This window comes from Coptis chinensis, chromosome 1, assembly GCF_015680905.1.
Source record: "Coptis chinensis isolate HL-2020 chromosome 1, ASM1568090v1, whole genome shotgun sequence".
NCBI lineage: Eukaryota > Viridiplantae > Streptophyta > Magnoliopsida > Ranunculales > Ranunculaceae > Coptis > Coptis chinensis.
In genome coordinates this window covers 25,595,161-25,617,986 of record NC_141456.1, presented here as the reverse complement: position 1 = coordinate 25,617,986, position 22,826 = coordinate 25,595,161, and the positions used below count along the sequence as shown (strand labels likewise).

At 36.6% G+C, this 22,826-nt stretch overlaps 1 long non-coding RNA gene across 13 annotated transcripts; it reads left to right on the top strand.

Moving 5' to 3' along the window:
- The first annotated feature begins 12,992 nt into the window (after nucleotides 1-12,992).
- On the top strand, nucleotides 12,993-22,036 carry LOC147523140 (uncharacterized). Of its 13 annotated transcripts, none has more exons than XR_015215760.1 (8): nucleotides 12,993-13,294; nucleotides 13,371-13,494; nucleotides 16,746-16,861; nucleotides 18,147-18,242; nucleotides 19,830-19,874; nucleotides 20,596-20,805; nucleotides 21,251-21,349; nucleotides 21,460-22,036. It is a non-coding gene; the product is annotated as an uncharacterized LOC147523140 (long non-coding RNA). The 13 variants fall into 13 exon arrangements; XR_015215762.1 differs by lacking the exon at nucleotides 19,830-19,874 and adding an exon at nucleotides 18,641-18,880; XR_015215773.1 differs by lacking the exon at nucleotides 19,830-19,874 and adding an exon at nucleotides 14,658-14,731 and having other exon boundaries at nucleotides 20,583-20,805.
- Nucleotides 22,037-22,826: the final 790 nt, after the last annotated feature.

Here is a 22,826-nt window from a genome sequence, read left to right as displayed (position 1 = left end):
TTAACTTTGCCGATGAAGATTCAAGATTTTGGGTTTGAATGCGAAAACCAACAGTAATTTCGCTCACAACTAAGTTGTGATGAGAAGGTCACAGACCACCCTGCTCTTTCATCTACTCTGTGTATGCATTTATTTTGTACTTTTGTTTTCAGTTGAGTTTGACAGTGGATATTGATGTCAAATTGTTTTCTTTATGTGTCATGCCTAAATTATTATAATTTAGTTTTGATCCACCAATCATAATTTACTGTCGAACTCCAATACTCCATTGGTTATTATTCTTTGTTGACGCCACTTCTTCCTGCTTATGTATTCTCACTTTACGCTTAAAAGTTAAAACGTTTGCCCACCCAAACAACTATAGTCACTTTTATTTTTATGGCTGTCTTTATTCTAAATCACCCAAATAATGCCCACCATAAATCATTAATAAACCATTGTTTTTTAATCACTAATAAAGCCTTCGATAAACCTCCTAGCATTATTATAATATTATCGGAAAAAAGGAACTCCTACCATTATTTTCTACATAGGAATTAATGTATCGTTAAGAATAGAATCAGAAATGTCTGTAATACCAATAAACCTCTTTGTCTCCTCTACTAATCACCTCTCATGCCTCAATCAAATATCCGATTCTATGAAGGTTTTTCTTGCATTTCCATTTCCATTTCCATTTCATTTGTTCAATCTAAGTAGCGATTTACAATTAAGTTAGTCGGGTTCCCAAATTACTCTCTCAAGGTTCGCAATTATTTAATTGTTCGTTAAATGTTTAATTCCAATTTTGGTGGTCTCTTTTGTTTGTTGATGTTGATTGTTTTGTTTTGCATAGGATGAATCAGGACTGCTTCCCGCATTTCATTAATTTAGCTCTATTTGTCAAGATTAGTAAGTTTCAATGAATTTAACTCCATTACTAGCTCAGAGAAGGGACATGTAGCTAGACTTCTATTGATAGTAAGATACCAACATTACATCTCATGGTATGGTAGTCAAATACCAACATTACATCTCATGTTCTGGTTCTTAATTTGTCCATTTCTTTTTCCATGACATTGTAGTACGTTTCATTTTTGTAATGATATCCAAGGATGGGGATTTAGTGTAAGGAAGGTGACCATAAAAGTTGAACCACAAATGGTGGTTAGGATTTCATAGGGATTTTTGTTCGATTGGAATAGATGTACGCTCTGAATCGTTTAGAAACATTTTTTAGTATACTTTTAAAGCACGTTAATGTGTATAAATGCCAATTAAAAATGAAATAAAGGCCCCCAAAATAATTTATAACTATTCAGTTTAATTTGTGAAATGTTAGTTTTTTTTTTTTTTTCCCCGATAATATATATAATTTGTGAAATGTAACAGTTGTGATAAAGGGTCAAAAACACAAAGTAGCATATGGAAAGATTATTAAAGGTTTTGTGGGCTTGGGCCTCTACAACAACGTTTCAAGCTATTAAAAAAAATATTCTACATTAAAAAAAATTATTTCTTACAACCAATATTTACTTTCAGTCTTTATGTTTTTTTAGATGAAAGATATATAACATTCCTTTTACCATTTTAAAGTTACCTGTAGGCATATTGAAATTGAAATACCCACTTGCTCCAAAGCAGCGTAGCAGCATATTCCAAAGGGTAACATAGGTTACCTTGGTATTGAAAGAAATAGAAAAGCGCATGGTAGAAGCCAAGTGAGCACTTAGGGTTTTGTATTGTAGCTCAATAGTTCACTTGCTTATTAGTTTCTTTGGTTTTGTAGCAATGTAAGCAGTTTTTGCTACTGTATTTACTATGACTGGTGTGGCTAATAAGGTTATTGTAACTTTATATTTGTTGATTTGGGATAAGTATTTTAGTCCCTTAGCTATGTTAGCTGATTTGCTTGCTAAGGTTGAGGAACGACCATATGCCCAAGGTGAATTAGATATATATAAATTCAAGTATTACCATCCTAATAAAAATGTGTTATATCTTATTTCTTGAGCTATTTATTGCATAACTCAATGGAGAAGAGTGTGCCAATTATCGTAACGCCCCTTGCTTTAGCTCGATTAAGCAACAAGAACATTATATCAATGCCATTTTCAACATCTCCCCCCCCCCCCCCCTTCTCTTTCTCTTTAAATTTTTTATAGGATGTGGGATTTTCCCATTTACATGAATTTGTGATATTTGCTTTCTCTTTGCAAAGAGATGAAATATCCATTTGTTGTCATTTGCATTGGTGTCTGGGTGTTTTGTATTTCTTTTTTGTTCAACATGGTATATCCTGTATTAAAACTAAGTTCCACTACTGTATGCAATAATAGTTGATTGTTTTTTACTCCTTGAATCATCTTCTAGGATGTTCTTCCCATGTTTCTGTTAATGGTGGTTAATAAAGTTAAGTATACCAGTTCTAGTGAGATGTATGTTATGCATAATGAAAGCTCCATTTGGATGTCAGTATGCATGTCCATGGTTGTGTTCATCGGTCGATCAGTTGGATGGTCAGAGAGGAATCTGAGAAGATTTAGACACCAAGCAATTCCATCAATCTTTAAAGTGTAGATCGATTGATGAGTGAGATGATGATAAGCGTTGTGGAGCGGGTTGTAAAATGTGTGTTGGACTATTAACCACAATAACTCCACTGGCTAACCTTCATGGCAGAATGGTTTTTGCTGCTAGGAGAGGATTATAAAGTGTACTCGGAGCCACGACCTGCTGAGATAACAACAGTAGATTAGTAAATACTAATGGATATTAGACAAGACTAAGGAATAGCCAAAAAGTTAGTGTAGTTCTAGGTTTGTTCTGATAACATAAAGGCTTAAACCTATTATGTAAAGGACCGACAATATGTCATTTGATGTGGTGCAAGATAATAGTGACGTGCTACGAATACAAAAGAGCCATTAAGTCCAGCAACGAGAGGAGAATTGGTCCAAGCTATTGACTTTTAGCATTGGTGTATCCACTTTTAGCATTTAGGGAAGATAGTGTAGGTGGAGTTACAAGATTATAGTTAAATGATTTCTATAAGTAGACTATTTATTGGTTATGTGCGTTTCTACTGGGCATAGTTGTTTGCTCATCCTACTTAACATTTCAAACGAGCCAGTTGCAGAGGAGGCTTTTCCTAACCCTAGCGATGATGGTTGTGGGGATTTGGGAGGATTCCCTTATGCTTGACGAGGACAGAGTCAAGTTCATATTTTGGGTTGTATAAAGATAGTCTAGTTCATTCTTTTGTTGTATATATTGAGAGCTAGCTCATTTTGGATGTAATACCCGATGCATTGGAGTAATAGTTACCTTAAACCTTTTGTAGATATGTGTATATACATCTCGGTTATTTAGAAAGTGGATTTTGTATATATATATGGTTGTTGGAAGGGTATTATGAAATGTCCGGTTTATATGACAAAGTTTTAGGGTTTACTTAATGTCGATTAAACAAAGGAAACTCTGCGAAATTTCGGTAGAATCGGGATAGCGACCGCTCGAGATTCATTCCACGTCCTCGGGATGTGTGTTGGGTCTCGGGGCGTTACAAAACGTGGTATCAGAGCGTCCACTATTAGATCCGTCTGGGAGCTGTAGTGGGGGACTCGATAGCGACGCGTTTCGAAAGTTTTAGTCGGAAACCGATAAAACTCTAAGTTGTGATTACGTTACGTTAAGCGTTAATAATAGCTTAGCAATGTCGAGATGTCTCGCGGTTAGTCGTCTTGTCACAAATGAGCGGAGCACGAGTCGAAAAAAAAAAAAATTTGACGAATTGGACACTATAAGGTCGGAGTGAATTTTCCTTTCGAGGTGGAGGGCGCGACCTGCCTCTGTAGGAGCGCACCTGCGCTTATCCCTTGAAATTCTACTCGCGCTCATTCTGTGCATGTGAGTTCCATAGGGCGCGACCTGCGCCTCTTGCATAATTTTGAGAACTCTCTCTCTAATTTATCATACACTGAGTTGGCTCTTTGTGTATGTGCAGAATAGTTACCATGGATCCGGAAAGTACTAGTGGTGATGATACTACGGATCGTGGTCGGGAGGACCGAATGGATAGGCTCCTCGCTATGATGAACCAAATGGCTCAAGCACAAAATGAGATGAGAGCTGAGATTGAAAGTTTGAGGGCTAGTCGGAACGAGCCCCAACTTCTTCTAACATCCGCTGTTATTCCACCTGGCGTAACACCAGAGGTAGCATCCCCAACCACAGTGAGAGTTGAGGAGTTCAGGCCACCAGTGCAAAGTCAATCGGGGTTTCTGCTTGCAAATTTCATTAGGCTACATCCACCCGAATTTGTGGGGTCTTCCGAAGTTAAAGTAGCCGAAGACTGGTTGCTAGACATGTCGAGTATGCTAGACTCTATGATGTGTACCGATGTGGAACGGGTTACTTTGGCTGCCTTCATGCTTAGAGGTGAAGCCAAACACTGGTGGATCAGTGTTAAGGATGTGGAGACGTTTCCGATGAGTTGGGCTAAGTTTGAGGAACTATTCCTTTTGAAGTATGTTACCGAGGCGGCGAGAGCTAAGAAGCGAATGGAATTCCTCAAATTAGAACAATGAAACCTGATAGTGGGGCAGTATGAAGAGAGATTCACTGTTCTTTCACGATACGGGAAGGAGTTGATTTCCACTGAAAAAGCTAAGGCTAGGAAATTCATTGATGGGCTGAAACCGTATATGCAGAGCAAGATGTCGGTCCTTCAAATCGATTCTTATGCTGAGGCTGTGAGAAGGGCTCAAGGTATTGAAAGAGTAGATGATCAGTTATTGCTACAGAGGCAAGAGGTTGGAAGGGTAAGACAGTCGGCATTTCAGGGTAGGCAGGATACGGGAAAGAGGCAAGTCTACCAAGGCAGTGGTTCCGGGTCGCAACAGATGTATAGGCCGGTCATCCAGCAGGCACCACAGTGGAGGGCACCAGCTGTACAGAGGGGTTTGAATGTGGTTAGGCCAGCCCAGAGTCTACCAGTTGCGAGACCGATGAGTGGATCACCTATGGCACCGGTGGGGTACTCTCCTTCTCGCACTGACGAGCACCGGCCGCAATTCCGTGCCTCGTGGTCGAGAGAGCTAGATTGCAATCTGCAATACCACAAGGTACACAGTCAGGAAGAGAGGGTGTGGTTTGTTATAGTTGCGGTGAAGCTGGGCATATCAGGCGGTTTTAATTTGTCCCAAGTCCAGTTCAGGGGTGGAACAGAGAGCACAGGGCAAGGTGTATTATCTAGTGCCAGAGGAAGAAGTTATGGGTCCTGCTCCAGTCCAAGAGAAAGCCACAGTATATAATGCGATGGGGGCCGATATCAGCGCTATCGATCAAGTGGTTGAAGGTATGATATGTTTGTTTACACATAAGGTGCATGTCCTGTTTGATACGGGTGCTACTCATTCTTTCATTGCTAAAAATATGGTGGAGATTCTTGGTTTGGATGTAGTTAATACCGGGAGGAAGCTTATTTTATCTACTCTTCTATGAAAGAAAACTATGTTCTTTGAAGTTTGTCACCATTGTGTGATAAAGATAGGTGATAGGGAGATGATAGTTGATCTAACGGTGATGGACCTAAAAGATTTCAATATCATCGTAGGGATGGATTTGTTAGGGAAGTATCATGCCCATGTAGATTGTTTTGCCAAAACAGTGACGCTTAGAGTACCGGGACAGCCTGAGGTTGTGTTCAAGGGGATTAGACATACGGTATCTCGAGTGGAGAAGGCCAAGTCTGACTTCAAGTATGATAGATACGGATTGTTAGCTGGTCTTATTCTCCAAGGGCCGAAGTTCGAATCTTCCGAGCTTGTTCCTGTAGTTCGTGAGTTTGCGGCAGTGTTCCCAGATGCATTGCCGGGATTGCCTCCCTGGCGTGAGATAGATTTTGTAATAGATCTAATGCCGGGAACGTCGCCTATTTCGATGATTCCTTATCGAATGGCTCCTCTTGAAATGAGAGAACTCAAGTCCCAATTAGATGAATTGAAAAGATTGGGGTTCATAAGGGAAAGCCAGTCACCTTGGGGAGCACCGGTGTTATTTGTGAAGAAGAAAGATGGGTCTTTTCGGCTATGTGTGGATTATCGGAAGCTGAATAATGTAACTATCAAGAACAAATATCCGTTGCCTAGGATCAATGACCTATTTGATCAGTTAAGGGGTGCCAAGTATTTCTCGAAGATAGATCTCAGAACAGGCTACCATCAGATGAGAATTCGAGAAGAAGATATACAGAAGACAGCTTTCCGAACCCGGCTGGGGCATTTTGAGTTTTTGGTGTTACCATTTGGATTGACCAATGCTCCAGCTGCATTTATGGATCTCATGCACCGAGTGATGTGGAAATACTTAGATCAATTTGTTATCCTATTCATAGATGACATATTGATTTATTCCAAGACTAGGGCTGAACACAAGGAACACTTGAGGATTGTTTTCCAAACATTAATTGATCATCAGCTTTATGCCAAGTTTAACAAGTGTGAGTTCTGGTTGAATGAGATGAAGTTTTTAGGGCATGTTGTATCGGAGAATGGAATAAAAGTTGATGGTTCAAAGATAGAGGCAGTGAATAATTGGCCGAGACCGACGTCAGCGACGGAAATCAGAAGCTTCTTGGGATTGGCAGGTTATTACCGTCGTTTTGTGGAAGGATTCTCTAGCATAGCGTCGTCCTTAACTAGATTGACACAGAAGGAGGTGAAGTTTGAATGGACGGAAGCATGCGAAAAAGCTTTCCAAGAGCTAAAGACGCGATTGATAACAGCGCCAGTTTTGACTATTCCAGATTCGGAGAAGAGCTATGTGATTTATACCGATGCCTCTAACACCGAGTTAGGATGTGTCTTAATGCAAGAAGGCCAAGTGATAGCGTATGCGTCTAGACAATTGAATGCCCATGAGAAGAATTATCCTACTCATGACTTGGAGTTAGCAACGATTATTCATGCTCTAAAGATATGGAGACATTATGTGTATGGTGAGAAGTTTGAGATATTCTCGATCACAAAGAGTCTCAAGTACTTGTTCTCATGAAAAGATTTGAATATGAGGTAGAGGAGATGGGTTGAGTACATGGAGGACTATACACTCTCATTGCAATACCATCCGGGTAAAGCAAATGTAGTTGCTGATGCATTGAGTAGGAAGCGAGAACATGTTTGTTCTCAGATGATGATGAAGGAGTGGCAATTGCTGGAGTCTGCTGCTTCTTATGGTTTTGAAATCACGGGAAATGGAAGTGAAGATCCTCATAAGTGCTGCTATTTAGCACAGATGACAGTGACGGCAGAAAACACCTTGGTTCAGGAGATTGTGAATGATCAGAATACATCGAGGGATGGACCTAGGTACCGAGGATATGTGGATAATGCTGAGGATGTTGATTGGGAAAAATTCGGAGACGAAAGCATCAGATTCAGAGGAAGAATTTGGGTACCTTTTAATCACTCTTTGCGGAATAATATCTTGAATGAGGCACATAGATTGAAGTACACCATTCATCCTGGCGGTACCAAAATGTACAGAGATCTGTGTCGTCAGTTTTGGTGGTCGGGAATGAAGCAGCACATTGCGGAATATGTGAAGAAGTGTGCCACATGCCAACAGGTGAAAGCGGAACACCATAGACCACCTGGTCTTCTTAAACCTCTGGAGATTCCGGAATGGAAGTGGGAGAATATAACCATGGATTTTGTATCCGGGTTACCGAGGACCAGTGAGGGAATGGATTCTATATGGGTCATTGTTGATAGACTGACCAAGTCTGCCCATTTCATACCTGTTAAGACTACTTACTCTGCTGAAAAGTTAAGTAGGATCTACATGTCAGATGTGCTGAGGTTGCATGGGGCACCACTCTCGATAATTTCAGATAGAGGTATTCAATTTACCGGTTCATTTTGGAGAAGTCTTCAAAGGGAATTGGGGACCAAATTGAAATTCAGCACCGCATTTCATCCGCAAACCGATGGGCAATCAGAAAGAGTCATCCAAATCATCGAAGATATGCTTCGGGCTTGCGTGCTTGATTTTGGGGGTAGTTGGAAGACTCATTTGGCGTTGGCTGAGTTTTCCTACAATAACAGTTACCAATCTAGTATTGGTATGGCACCATTTGAAGCGTTGTATGGCAGACTGTGCAGAACACCTCTCTGCTGGACTAAAACCGGAGATAGTATTATGTTGGGGCCAGAGATGGTTAGTGACACCACCGAGAAGATTAGAGTGATATGGAATCGGTTGCTCACAGCCCAGAGTCGTCAAAAAAACTATGCAGATAGGCGTAGACGTCCCTTGGAATTTTATGAAGCCGACAAGGTATTTCTGAAAGTATCTCCGAAGAAGGGAATTCAGAGGTTCGGGATGAAAGGAAAACTTGCACCTAGATATGTGGGACCATTCCTGATTATTCAGAAGATCTCTGAGCTAGCTTATAAGCTCGAGCTACCAGAAAGGCTATCACGTGTCCATAACGTGTTCCATATTTCGATGCTATGCAAGTATGAACCTGATCCCCAACATGTTGTCGACTTGGAATCGTTGGAGTTGGAAGAAGACATTACCTATCCGGAAGGGCCAGTTCAGATCCTTGATGCGAGAGAGAAGAGATTGAGGTCCAAGGTCATTCCATTGGTAAAGGTCTTATGGAGAAATCACAACGTGGAGGAAGCAACATAGGAGAAAGAATCTGATATGAGGCAACAATATCCAGAATTGTTCGAGAACTAAGGTATGATTTAATTTCGAGGACGAAATTTTCTTTTAAGGAGGGTAGGATGTAAAGACTCAAATTCTCACTAAGGGTATTTTCGTAAATTTCATATTTAACCTAGGGACATTTCTGTAATTGGTCGGTCGGGTTATATTTCAAACGTACGTAACTTAATGAAACTTACCTCAGACTTCTAAGTCACGTTAGATAAGCAAATCTTATGAGAAAAATTTGACAAAATGTCGGTTAGCGGCTTTTCTGCGTCGAAGATGGCACGAGTTAACAGCTTACACGCATGAGTGGATTATTATTATAGCCTGCGGTGAGATAGAATATAGGAGATTAAATTTAGCGGGATGGGCCGGAAAAATAATTACGACGCGACGTCAAATGAGTTAGTGGTTAGGAGTGAATTAGGACTTAAGTCTAATTAGGACATATTGGGCTTGGGCCTTAACCACACAAATCGGCCCAAACTAAACAAATCGCACGACCAAACAAAAATCGCACAAACCCAATTCTCCTTCTTCCCCAATTTCGCTATTACTGAAAACCTAGGAGAGAGAAAATTCATTCTCCCAAATTCAATCGATCCAAACAAAAAAAATCAAACACCCAATCACTAACAACACTCAAATCAAGTGTGGGGATTCAAACTTTAGTGGAATTTGCGTCGTATTTTCGCAAAAGGTGAGTTTAAATTCGTTTCAACTAAATAGTTAGATTCAATTTCGATAGCTTGAGGGTGTATTGCTGAAATTGATTGTAATGGGGGTGTTGAAGGTCGGCAGTAGTAGTTTGGAGGAGCTAGAGTGGAGTGAAATAGAGGTGGAGCCGAAAACTAAGGAGGGACCTTGCTGACTCGGTAAGAATTATCTATATTCACTTTATTTTAGAGAAGTTATGTTAGTCTAAACTTGTTTAGGATTTGATTGAGTAATGCACGATTGATAAGGAACCCGACAGTAATTGTTGTTAGATTTAATATGAATCGAATGGTGTGGAATTGGTTGTAGTTGAAATTTGGACTTGGATTGGGATTTTATTACAAATGGAAATTTGTGTGGGATGGGAGGAGAGTGAATATGAAGCATCTGAATGGTTTAAGCTACTAATAAAATATATGTAAGAACTGGAAATGGCATGTAGTCAGATTGCCTGGCAGCAGCCTGTCGGTGTTCTGTAACGGTTTGGGGTGGCCTATAGCAGTCTAGAACAAAACTTTTGGTAACTAGAAGGGTAGTATGTTAATAATTACATTAGTGGTTAATATAATCAACGAGTAATTATTTCTTTCGACTTAAGTTGAAAGGAAATATTAGTTGTTTTCTTCGGGTTCTAATAGATTTACGATTGGGCTTATATGATTTTATAGGAGTTGGATTTGGTTAAGTGGGCTTGAGGAGAACGGAGCTTGCGAAGGTAGGAACCTACATACCAATATATAGCATGCTTATTTTCATGCATGATTTGAATCGTTTAAATTGGAAATAGATAGTTGTGTATCAACCATGCATGTATATATGATATTCATGTTTTGCACTGTATTTCCTCGCTATAAACTATATATATATATAGCTTTCGTGTGAAATGGTTTTTGTAAAATTGGGGTAGCGGGGATTTGCTTTCTTTGTTAGGTGACAGCCCGTATGGGGGTCGTGATCACAGGGCCCACCTGAGCCCTAAAAGCTTTGGGGATTTTGTGTCTACGAACACAACAACGGCATTTCATCTCCCTGCCGGTAAAATCAGGAAAACAACGGTGCATGGTTCACACTGGAAAGTACTGAACCGAGATTGCCTGTGACTGGGGCCGAGTACCAGTCGTACCCTCACCATTCTAATAGGATGCAGCGGCCACAATAGTTGTATGATGGTTGTGAAAGCTATATTTTGAATATTAAAGAAGCATGCCGATATGATTTATGCTAGCTAGTGATTTATTGTATAGTCACGATATTTGGATATTATTATGAAAAACCTGCATGTTTTAAATGATTTCTATAAGTAGACTATTTATTGGTTATGTGCGTTTCTACTGGGAATAGTTGTTTGCTCATCCTACTTAACATTTCAGACGAGCCAGTTGCAAAGGAGGCTTTTCCTAACCCTAGCGATGATGGTTGTGGGGATTTGGGAGGATTCCCTTATGCTTGACGAGGACAGAGTCAAGTTCATATTTTGGGTTGTATAGAGATAGTCTAGTTCATTCTTTTGTTGTATATATTGAGAGCTAGCTCATTTTGGATGTAATACCCGATGTATTAGAGTAATAGTTACCTTAAACCTTTTGTAGATATGTGTATATACATCTCGGTTGTTTAGAAAGTGGATTTTGTATATATATATGGTTGTTGGAAGGGTATTATGAAATGTCCAGGTTTATGACAGGTTTTAGGGTTTACGAATGTCGATTAAACAAAGGAAACTCTGCCGAAATTTCGGTAGAATCGGGATAGCGACCGCCTCGAGATTCATTCCACGTCCTCGGGATGTGTGTTGGGTCTCGGGGCGTTACATTTGGACAGTTGAGTCTTCCTAATCTTAACTCATAACTCAATGCTAATTCTTTGAATTTTCACAAATGGGTTTTTTAAACTCGTAACTGAAGACTTGATCTATTGTTGTGTACTTGATATATAGTTGCTATGATCTTGGTTATAAATTGCTTGGTCACATTTTGCTTCATCATTAAACCTCAAACTATAGCTAGCATGGAATACCTTTCCCTGTTTGATTACTACCGGCTAACCTAACTGATTTATGAATGTTACAATTGGTCTTTCAAATGATTATTCGTTATAAAAGAAGTATCTGAAGAAACATTATGGGAAATACATTCAATCTGATGAAGGTGGATACTATATACGAGGGGTGCAATAGGACCTTCATTGAGTGGATTTACAAGGAAATTACAGGTAGCTCTTAAATCGATCATCAAGGGTAGACTAGCCTCAGCTTGGAGAAACATTCAGGGAATTACGACTACTTGACTCTGCCTCGCCTCTCACAGGCAAATCCCTTTGAAGTAATGAATCAGTCGTAGCTAGAACTCTATTACCGTCCTTACGAGATGGTCTTTACGAGATTGTACATCTCATGTTATATCTGACTTTAGAAATACATAAAAAAAAATGCAAATGTGTAATGCATTTTTTTTTGGCATGGAGCTTTTAGTCAAGTTTTGTTTTCTTTTGAGATTCGTATCGCTATATAAGACCGTTGCTATATTCTCTTTACATTGAATGAACCTTATATTGCAAGGTTTTCTTGATTGCAATTTTTGCGCTTCATTGTATAATTTTCTTTGTGCTTTCAATCTGATTTTTTCTTTAATTCCTTACTTTGTCCTCTTTCGCATAACATGATGAAAAATTACTCTAACCACGTATGATATGTCTTGGCTTTTTTTTTAGAACTTTTCATGTCAATAGCTTGATGCTGAAGTTGGTCCCTGAAAAGAAAAGTCGATTGATTTCTCAAAGATGAATACGACAATAGCCTGACAGTTGAATACAAAAAAATGTGATCCTTTTCTTTGCAAATGAGAATGAGAGTGCTGGATGAGGTGGTGTTAATTATGGCACACAAGCATCATCCAAGTGGACTTTGTTTTGGCGAAAGATTGCAAAAGTTTTGAGTACTAATGTAATACCAAAGTTATTTTTTATACATTTTCCAAAATTGGAAGATTTTATGTTCCTCAGTGAATGAGAAGGTACAATAATGAAACAAATGGGCTATTGATAGTCTAACATTTGTATTAAAAGCTTTATATTTATATAACATCTGGAGGTCGTCTTGGTTTTGGATAGTGCAAGTTTTTGTAGTTTGCAATTGATTTTAGTTACACTTAAATTATTAGAACTATTTTGCAATTGAAGTTATGCAACTATTAAGGTATATTGAGAATATATTTTTGAAATCCATCATTTAAATGGGTAGCCACAATAAAGGCATCTTGGCACGGGTAATACCTAGTCTTTTATAACAAAACAAAATAGATAGACAAAGGGTGGTGGGGATCTTCTCAAAATCTGAGTTAGATGTGCTTGGGGATTTGCGTAGCCCTTATTAATGAGAGGGTTTTTTTATTACAAATTCAATGGCATGCATTGGTTATACATTGGATGCCTAGTCTAATCAATATTTCGATTAATATATTTATGGCTAATTGCATTGCAAACTCTTAAATAGTTGGGCTTTGGACTGAATCCCCAAGACTCGCCCAGTAGTTAGAATTCCTATTTGGGCTATTTATTAACCCACTTGAAAATGTCTCATTTACTTTAGCACGAAAACAGTCTTCCCATTCCTTCAAGGTACTACTCTCTCTCTCTCTCGATCATCAATTTATTCTTCTTCCGATCCACCTCCTTTCAATCAGTAATTAAGGCATTAAACTCTCTAAACTGAAAACCTTCCCTCTTCCACTAAACTTCCCTCTTATAGCTCTTCTCGAAATGGTAACTATAATTTCCTCTCTCTTCCTCAATGGCAAAGAAGAACCCCTCATTTTCTCTAAGCGGTAGATTTTTTCTATCAAGTACATCCAACTATGCAATGACACTTATACTTGAGGTAAGGTTTTTAGCCTCTTTGTAACCCATTTGGTGAGTTATAATAGATTTTGTGTAACTTCATTGTCCACGTGCAGAATTTTAGAATCATTGCATCTCTTTGATCTTCCTCCCTGTTTGAGTCAATGACGATAGGTTGTGTACCCTCGATCACCATATCTCCCCAACGTGTCTTTTGCTCCAAACAATTACGTTTATGAGGTAAGCAATCCTTTCGTGCTATGCTCTTTCTTTGTATGTGTACGGTTTACTACTTGCCATGAGTATTGCATCTTTTAAATCCTTGCACTGTGTTTCTGCATCTCTATTTTTATTTTTGCATTTCTTTTGGAAACTGGAATTTCAAACAATTTTCCGCTATAGGTTTTGTTTCTTTCAATTGGTTTTATTTGATCATGTAAATTCTTTAGCCCATTAGCAAACCCGACATTAATAATTCAAGATAAATGTTAAAAGTAATCTAAGTTATCTATCCCCCAACCCTGAATTTACGATGTTAGGAGGGGGACACGTGTGCGGTTGGGTTCATTTTGAATGAATTAAATTTCATGAATGAAATGGTTCCTTTAACACTTAATGACTTGAGGGGTTTCACTTGTTTTACGTAATGATTTTTTTTTTTAATCTAGCAAAAATGCATGTGTAAACATTTATGAAATATCTCCAAATAACTTATGAAATATTTACGTCATGAATTGAATGGCTTAAATGCATGTGTAACATTAGGTTTTCTATAAAGTTTATTTGGGCTAGGGGCTTGGATAAGTTTAGAAATGAAAAATCCCACCCATACGTCAAGTGGTATGGGCAATTTACAATGATTGTGTTTAAAGTTTTAAACTCTTAAACCTTTTAAAAAACGTACCTGGAACTCCTCTCTCCCCATTTCACCATTAAAGTCCCTTAACCAAAAATTTGTAAAAAAAAAACCCCACCATTATATCTCCTATTCCTCTTGTCATTATATTTCCCGTCTGTTACTCCTATTCCTCTCCTATCATTACATGAGTGACGGAGCCAGTATTTTGTTCCAGGGTGAGCCAATGAATCCTACAACTTTGTAGACAGATAGCTTGTAGGAAAGTAGGAACACAATTCATAGACACACAGCTACTAGTTATCTCAGTTTAGAGTCGGATGGTGTGCATCACGATTAGCTAGTTGGATCTATGTAGAGATCACATCTATTAGACGAACAAGAATACAAAAATAATATGAAAAAAAAAAGGCCAAAAAATTAGAGAGCTCGTCTTTCTGCTGTCTCTCCATCGTATCTTTGTTTTTTGTTTTTCAAAGAAATCATTTTGTTTGAAAGTTCTTTCTAATTTTGCATTTTGATCTCTTCTTATGATAAACTCAATTAGCCCCGAAAGGTGTGTCTATGACCACAGAAAGATCCAACCATTAGTCAAATTTCTCAATTTCCAAAGATCCAAAGGTTAGTCACATTTCTCAATTTCGAAGGCGACCTCTTTTTAATCAAGTTATCGCCATTATTCCAAAAATTTGAGAGAGTTGAATAAGATGGAAATAATAAATATAGAGATGTTAATGAGAGTTCCACCAAAATAAAACGAAAATACTTATATAACCCACCACTTTGTTTGTTGATTATCCCCTCTCATTAATATAATATTTCCACAGTCCAATCTTTCTCTTTCTTCTATTCAGTTGTCACTCCATAGAAAAGAGAGAAATTGATTGAAAAAAATATTTCTAAAACATGCCTACTGGTTTTCTGGATTTCAGTGTAAGGTTTGATTGAGTTTAGGGAGATTGAATTAAAGAAATGGAATTAGATTATATTAGAGAAGCATTTGGGTTCATTTTTAATTTACTACCAAATTACTTCCTCAAACACAATATACGCCATTACAATTTTTGCTGAAAATGAAAATTATCTTATCTATAAGTGAGGGAAGTTATGAAGGAATGAAACTGGGTTTGTTTTTCAAATCACTGATTTTTCGGGGATAAATAGAAGGAAAGGAGTACTCTAAGCAAAGTAAATAAGTAAATTTAGTACTCTCTAAAAATAACACTGATTTTTCTGCTAAAATCCAGGGCGTACCCTGGTCCCCCCCCCCTAGCTCCGCCACTAATTACATCTCTCCGCACATATATAAGTCTTCGGTGCAATTCTTTTACACAATAACTATGTTTTTTTTTTGCGTAGCAGATGGTTCAACTATATGCTCTGTTTGGTTCACTGTAATGGGATGCATTTGCACCCATTTCCCACTAACTACCCATTTATTGGTGTTTGGCCCACTAATGGAAAGTGGTAGTTATGCAAATAAGTTGCACTCATGTGCACTGTATAAATAGGTCAGGAGACAACTTGTTGTAGCCAAAAAATTAGTGTAACTATTTGCAATTCCTCTCTCTCTCTCTCTCTCTCTCTCTCTCTCTCTCTCTCAGCTTTTTTTGGTAACTTCCTCCTCTTTTATAGCAGCCACCAACAAGGAAAATAAAAGTTTAGTTTTTTCATCTCAATTTCTCCTCTCCATGAAGAATAAATCATATCAAATTAACTAATTTCATTGAATCTCAATCTCCTCTCTTTGAAGATTTAAACCAACTCAAATCAACTAATTTTGTTAAATCTCTGTCAAAATTAGATAAAAAATTAAAGGAAAAAATTGAGGAAAAAAAAAGATTTTAGGTAGTTTTTATGGATGAGATCTGAAAATAAATTGTTCAGTATTTAAAGACTTGTTTTAATCTTAAAGTGTGTATATAGAATTTTGAATTATGGAGAGGAGAAAATCATCTGGTTATTTAGTCATGTATTTGTGAAGAAGATGAAAAATATGTAGGGTGCTTTTGCACTACTCTAACCAAACAGGGGAAGTGAATTGTCATTGCAATTCCTTGTCATGCATTACAATGTAATTGCACCCATTTGCTATTTGCACTTGCTTGCATCGAACCAAACAGAGCATATAGATGCAATTCTGTGGATATTTGTGTGTCACTTGAACAATTCCTTCAATTCTTTCGCTTTACTACTGAGAACACACTTTTCCTATGTTGTCAATTTTAATTGAATTCTGAAGAGTGTTAATGGTGGTTTATTTGTCGATTAGGAATATAAAATTAAGTGTAGTTGATTTATATATTATTAGTTACCAGAAACCTATGGGAAATTGTCAATTTAATTGTATTATTTGCGAAGAATCTTTACTATTGAACCTTTTGTTTTTTTTATGGAATCAGCTTTTGAAGGTTTTCAAAATCGGTTATTGTTTTGGTTGTTAGTAACACTTCCTATTTGTATATCTTTTTTTCTTTGTTGTTTGAATAAATTATTTGGAAAGCGAAAAAATTGCATTGTGATCTATCTTGAATTCTTAATTGTATTGTAATTGCATTACATTGTGATCTATCTTTTTTTTTTTATGCCTATTTATAAGCATAAAATTGATTATGGTTTGTTTTCATCTTTTCAGCATGGTTCTTCCACTCTTAATTGGATAACCTTCCATGCCTTTTCTATGTTTGGTGTTATACTTGAATTTTTTTTGCTGTTTCGACTTATACTTCCATCGAAGTCAATTTGCTTAAGGTATGTTACTTTAGAGTCGGTTACTTAAAGACGTAGGTACATTTCTTTGAATTCGTACTTTTTTTTTACTATGGAAGTGGAGTCTGGATATGAATGAGACTGCTTTTAACAAAATTTTACTGGGAATGACTTAAAATATTGTTTGCCTGACTTCATTAAATGATCAATTATTTACGTTTTGATCTTATATATGACTACGTTACTTATTACTATGAATTTCTTTCCGTCATATGGGATAACTTTGGAGTTTGGGGTTTAGTTATATATTCTTGGTTTTGATAAAAGCATGCTCTCACATGCGTCAACAATGGTTTTTAAGAACTATCAGAGGCGCCAACATAGAGGCTAGAGCCCCATACTTTGGCTTTAGACATTGTTCACCAGTGGATTCATTTGATCACGTTGTTTCCATTTTGTAGTTAGTATATGTTGCATATTGTTGCGCGTGTTCACTATAATTTGTTTTGTTGACTCTGTTAGATATAACTTTATTGTTGCGCGTGTTCACTAAAAAATGGATGTACCTTATAAACTTTTCTACAAATTTTCATGAGTGCAGTAAAAGTACTCATGGCTATAAATGAGTGCTTAAGAGTGACCCGCGAGATCACATAATAGACTTTCTTTGATATTTTTGATGTCATTGTATTCAAACTATTGTGGCTATTTGGCAGATTTGATATCCATTGTTTCCGTTTTGTAGTTAGTATGAGTTGCATATTGTTGTGCGTGTTCACTATAATTAGTTTTGTTGACTCTGTTGGATATAACTTTATTGTTGCGCGTGTTCACTAAAAATTGGATGTATGTACCTTCTAAACTTTTATACGAATTTTCACGAGTGCGCAGTAAAAGTACTCATGGCCATAAATGAGTGCTTAAGAGTGATCCGCGAGATCACATAATAAACTTTTTTTGATATTTTTTATGTCATTGTATTCAAACTATTGTGGTTATTTAATTGGCAAATTTGATATCTGCAATCAACATCAATGCTTCATTATTTGATGATTAGATGCATTTGCTTTGAGAAATTTGAGGAGTCGACTTTAGCTTAAATTAATTTTAAGTATCTATACATCAATTCAATTTTCACATATAGAGATGGTTGTTTAAACTTTGGTGCCATCCACATTTATAGTCCAAGTATTCTTTAGAATTCGGAAACCAAGTGAGACTTATTTACCTATTTAATTTTAAAAAGTTTGTAGGGTGCCAATTAATATGGTTTGTTCATATTATTGAATTGTAAACTCTACAATTATTTTTGTTTTTTGCTTTGAAGGATTGGTTGTGGTTCTATGAACTAAGAAGATAATCATTGACAAACAAACAAGAAAAAGAGATAAAAAGGAGGAAATGGGGTGGCCAGGTGAACATGGTATACTCTCATCTCCTAATAATTGTCTTGGCCATTGTTTCAGGCTTGAATAATTGGGTCTTCGTAGGCAGATTGTTGTCAACGACGCCATTTGCGGAGCCTGATCAATAGACCTTCCCTAGCTCCTAATAATACTGAAAGTACTCATTTATATACATTACTGGATAACATACATATAACATAGTTAGGTTGAGACACTAGTGTCGTTTAGTATTTTTTTATGTTGTTCATATATTACTCGAGAACGGATTTTGTTCATCGTATTATTGTGATTTTGTAGTTAGTCTTAGAGTAGCTCAACTTTTTTTCATAGAAAACTTTTGCTGAATCTTATAGTTTCAGGTTATGGTAGTCTGTTGTAATCTCAATTTTTATTTTTTTTTTTTTTTTTTTTTTAGGGTTGTATTAACTGATAAACTTGGAGACGACATTAGTTATTGCAAACATTTGCCTCAGCCAATTTTACTATGTATAAAATCCCAACTCGCAAAGCTCAATATCCCAACTAGCAAAACTCTCTATCCCAATTTATGGCATCAAGGTTCCTCTTCCAACCCAGCACATTTTTTTTACCTTAATTAGCTGATTTTCTAAGGATGAGAAAAAATATTAAACCACGAGAACCATACTCTAGCCAGGTATATCTCTTTTTTCTTTCTTTATAAATTCATGTGGTGTGGTGTTAGTCTACTTTATTTTTCATGCTATATTAAAAGTCACAAGATACAATGTTGGTTTTTGGTATCTCAAGCTACAATATGCATGTATGCCTGACTTGGTTAACACGTAATAACATTTCAAAAACTTAACTTGTCATAACTCATAACAGCGTTTCCTATTTTTAAATTTGTGCTTTGGTTAGTGTAGCAATTAAGTTTTCTTTTTATAGATTTTCTTTTTATTTTTTCTTTAGCTCTTGGCTAACATGCAATAAGATCAACAAAATGATTACATTTTACACTATGAATTGGTCCTATTTTAGAACAGCTTCCAAACTTTGTGCTATGGAAATGTTATGGTAGTTAACTGACTAGCACCCTATTCTTCTTTTGAACAATTTCTTGAAGTGTATTTGTGGTTAATAAAATGTGGTGTTTCACATGCAATATTATGACCTTTTTATTACTAATGGAGTTTGAATTTCCAACAACTCACTTTCGTAGTGAACACCTTTGGCTAAGAAATCATGCATATCGACGTGATAATTGATAAACCATGGAAAATCACAAAAGGCTGGGGAAGCTGAGTGGTAGAAGGGAACCATCATAATCCACTCAAATTTGAGATTTGAGTAGACTATTGGGATGCTCTTATTCAGTTTTTATATATATTTATTTAGTATAGGTTTTGCTAATCTTTCATATAATCGCTCGATTGGTAAGCATGTTGAAGCTTAGCCTATGTTATGGCTAAGCTGAGTGGGAGAAGGGAACCATCAAGGTGCTTATGAGATTAATAATCCATTCAAATTTGAGATTTGAGTAGACTATTGGGATGCTCTTATAGGGTTGGTTAGACTTACACCCCCCCCCCAATTGCAAGATCCAACGGCTACGAGATGATTTTTTTTTTTTTTTTTTTTTTCAGATGAAGAAATCTGACCGTTAGATCTTACAAATGCAGGGGGGGGGGGTAAGTCTAACTAACCCTTATATATATTTATTTAGTATGGGTTTTGTTAATCTTTTATATAATTTCTTGATTGGTAGGCATGTTGAAGCTTAGCCTATGTTATGGTGTTTGATATGCATGAATACTCGCAATTTATTTAAAAACTAAAATTACCTTCAATTTAAGATTATCATGACTGTGGTCCAATGTTCTCTGATCTATAATGTAAGTTTCTTCTAAGCTATACATTGTTGTTATGAGTTATGACTTAGCTAATGATATTAACCCAATAGGCTGACAATGTTTTAGCATGAGAACTAAATTAATAACCCGAGAGCCAAGCATGCAAGCATTAAGTTCGTAGTTACTTTGTTGTGGGGTTTAGTTATTTAATATTTTTAGACCGCCTAGGTCTAAAGTAGTGGCGTAGGCTTATGAAAACCAAGGCCGGATGTATTGGAACCCTAAGCATTGTAGAGAAAACCTCCCATAAAGCATTAGTAAAATAGAGTTAACAAACAGATGTATTCGTATTGTCTTCCTCTCACCCACAATGACGCACATGTAAGCCAAATCTCCCTCTTTTGTAGATTATCCATGTAGAGTTCTTTTGTCAGTGGAAAATTAAGGTCCTAATATTCTGTTCTGACAACCTATAGTTTCAAGTAGCTTATAGGAAATTTTGGCAATAAAACCACTTCTTTCATTTATACTTACTATACTGTGAAGTTTATCACGACAGGACAGCTGAACAAGGATGTGAATCAAGTCTACCCATAGCTGAGCCACCCAATCCCTGAAATAGGGATGAACACCAAAATCCTACTAAAGCATGCCATCCTACAAAGAGTGAATTCTCTCACATAAGCGACTGTAAGCTAATGGTAGTGGCGAAGTTTTTCAGCAAGCTAAGCAAAAGATCGGTTGGGCTCTATGTGCGAGATGGCTAAATGTAAGTAAGAAGATGACTTATACTTTTTTTAGTTCAATGAAAGTTAACCATTAAAATCACTATAAATGTGTATATTATATTTATTTTTTGGCAACTCAGACAATCTAGAAGTATTTTAATTTAGATATGTTGAAGTGTGTTGTTAGTTCCATTTTGAGACCTAGCCTAATCTCATAGTTGTTTTTGCATTCTTGAAAGCCTATCAGAGCACATGGAAGCAGTCACTACCAGTACATTAGAGTCCCATAGCAAGAAACATGCCTTTTCTTTTTGTCACCTAGAGGAAACCAGAATAGCTCAATTTGATTGGTATCATTACTACAAAAACAAGAATCTTAGGTAGTTTGTAATTACCAGATATCTAAACTTTGACTTTACACTTGATGAATCAACTATAGTTTTGCTTAATGCTTATATAAAATAAGTGACTATGATCAATGGCAAGGTGGCACCTAGCAAAAAAAAAGGGGCCAAGGTGGCGACTTCCTTGCAACAGCATGATTGTCACACACGATGCGAAATAGGAGATGTTTGTTTGGCATAGGTTAGTATTGTGATTTCTGTACTATGAGATGTTTATGCTTAGAGCAAAAGAAAGGTTTGATTTCAGCGGATAACAAAATTGTTCTTCGTTACCCCCCGCCCCTTATCCAGGTGCAATTTCCAGACTCTAGGTGCAAGTGATGCTTACAAGGAGTGGTGTGAAGGACTGTGTAGACTTGGTATTTCAAGACCTCATTGGACTTCCTAATTGACTTTTGAAATTAACAACTAGAAATCAATTGGTAAGTATGTTGGAAATTGCTCCCAGCCCACTTTCACATATTATCTGTTACTAATGCTTAATTTTGATCTTTTCTTGGGTAAAATTGTTTCATTTACCAAAGAAAGGGTGTAATAGCCGTGACCTGTGCTTCAGTTCTATGTGAGCCAATAGACATCATGCCAGATCTGCAGTGGTGCTGAAGAAATACCAACTTTACATAATATTTTAGTCATGCCTTTCTGTAAAAGTAAAGGTGTTTTAGTGGGGATTAACCTGCTAATAATGGTGGAATGACTTTGCATGATAACTGACGTGATAAGTAAACTCATGTGTTCGATGTCGTAGTCTGTTTTTGTTGAAATGTTTGCTTAGTTTGGCGAAGAGGCTTTGTTATCTCAATTACCGAAAAAAGTTAAGACATGATGAATCTTCATAATTATTTTTTATCAATGGTCAATTTAGGAATGTTCTTTTTTTTTTGTATGTTTGCAACATTATTGTGGTATGTAGTCTTTTACTTTGAGTAAGCACATTTGAACACATGCAAAGTAAAGAACTGGTTCCGCTAATTCAATATTTCAATGAGGTCTAGGCTACGAAAACAAAGCTACAATTACTAGGTTTTATCTCATGAAAAGTAATACTCTACAGTTCTTGCTGAATGATAGTCTTGAAAACAACTAAACAAGCTTCTTTTTACAGTCCTAAGGTTTTGCCTTAATAATCAAGTAGTTTATTCATATATATTGTTTGATTATGTGAGTGTCATTTTACTTGAGAATATGGCTCACAATGTGCTCAAACTACTCAATGTAATTTTATTTTGAAAATTATTAGAAAATTGTCTTGAAAATCAATATTTATGTTTCCGTCGCTCTAGAAAGTGGGGGTGATTATTTAACATTTTTCCATGATTCATATACTGGACAATGTTTCGTATGGTTATATATGATGTTATGAACTATTTCATAAAAAAGTGTTGAAGGCATGGCAGAGGATAACGTCCATTTTTTTTTTTTTTTTTTTTTGAATTAACTTTCAGTTGTTTTTGTTCATTTTTTTCCAAGTAACTTATAGATAGACTATAATGTTGATTAGGTATAATTTATGTATCCAACTACCATTCATGTTCGAGTAATCAAATTATCAATATTCAGATGTTCAGTTCATTACAATTTAGCTTTATAACCAAAAGTGAAGGAGTAGATGCATTTAGAAAAAGTCAAATTGTATAACCATATCAACTTTTTATTGT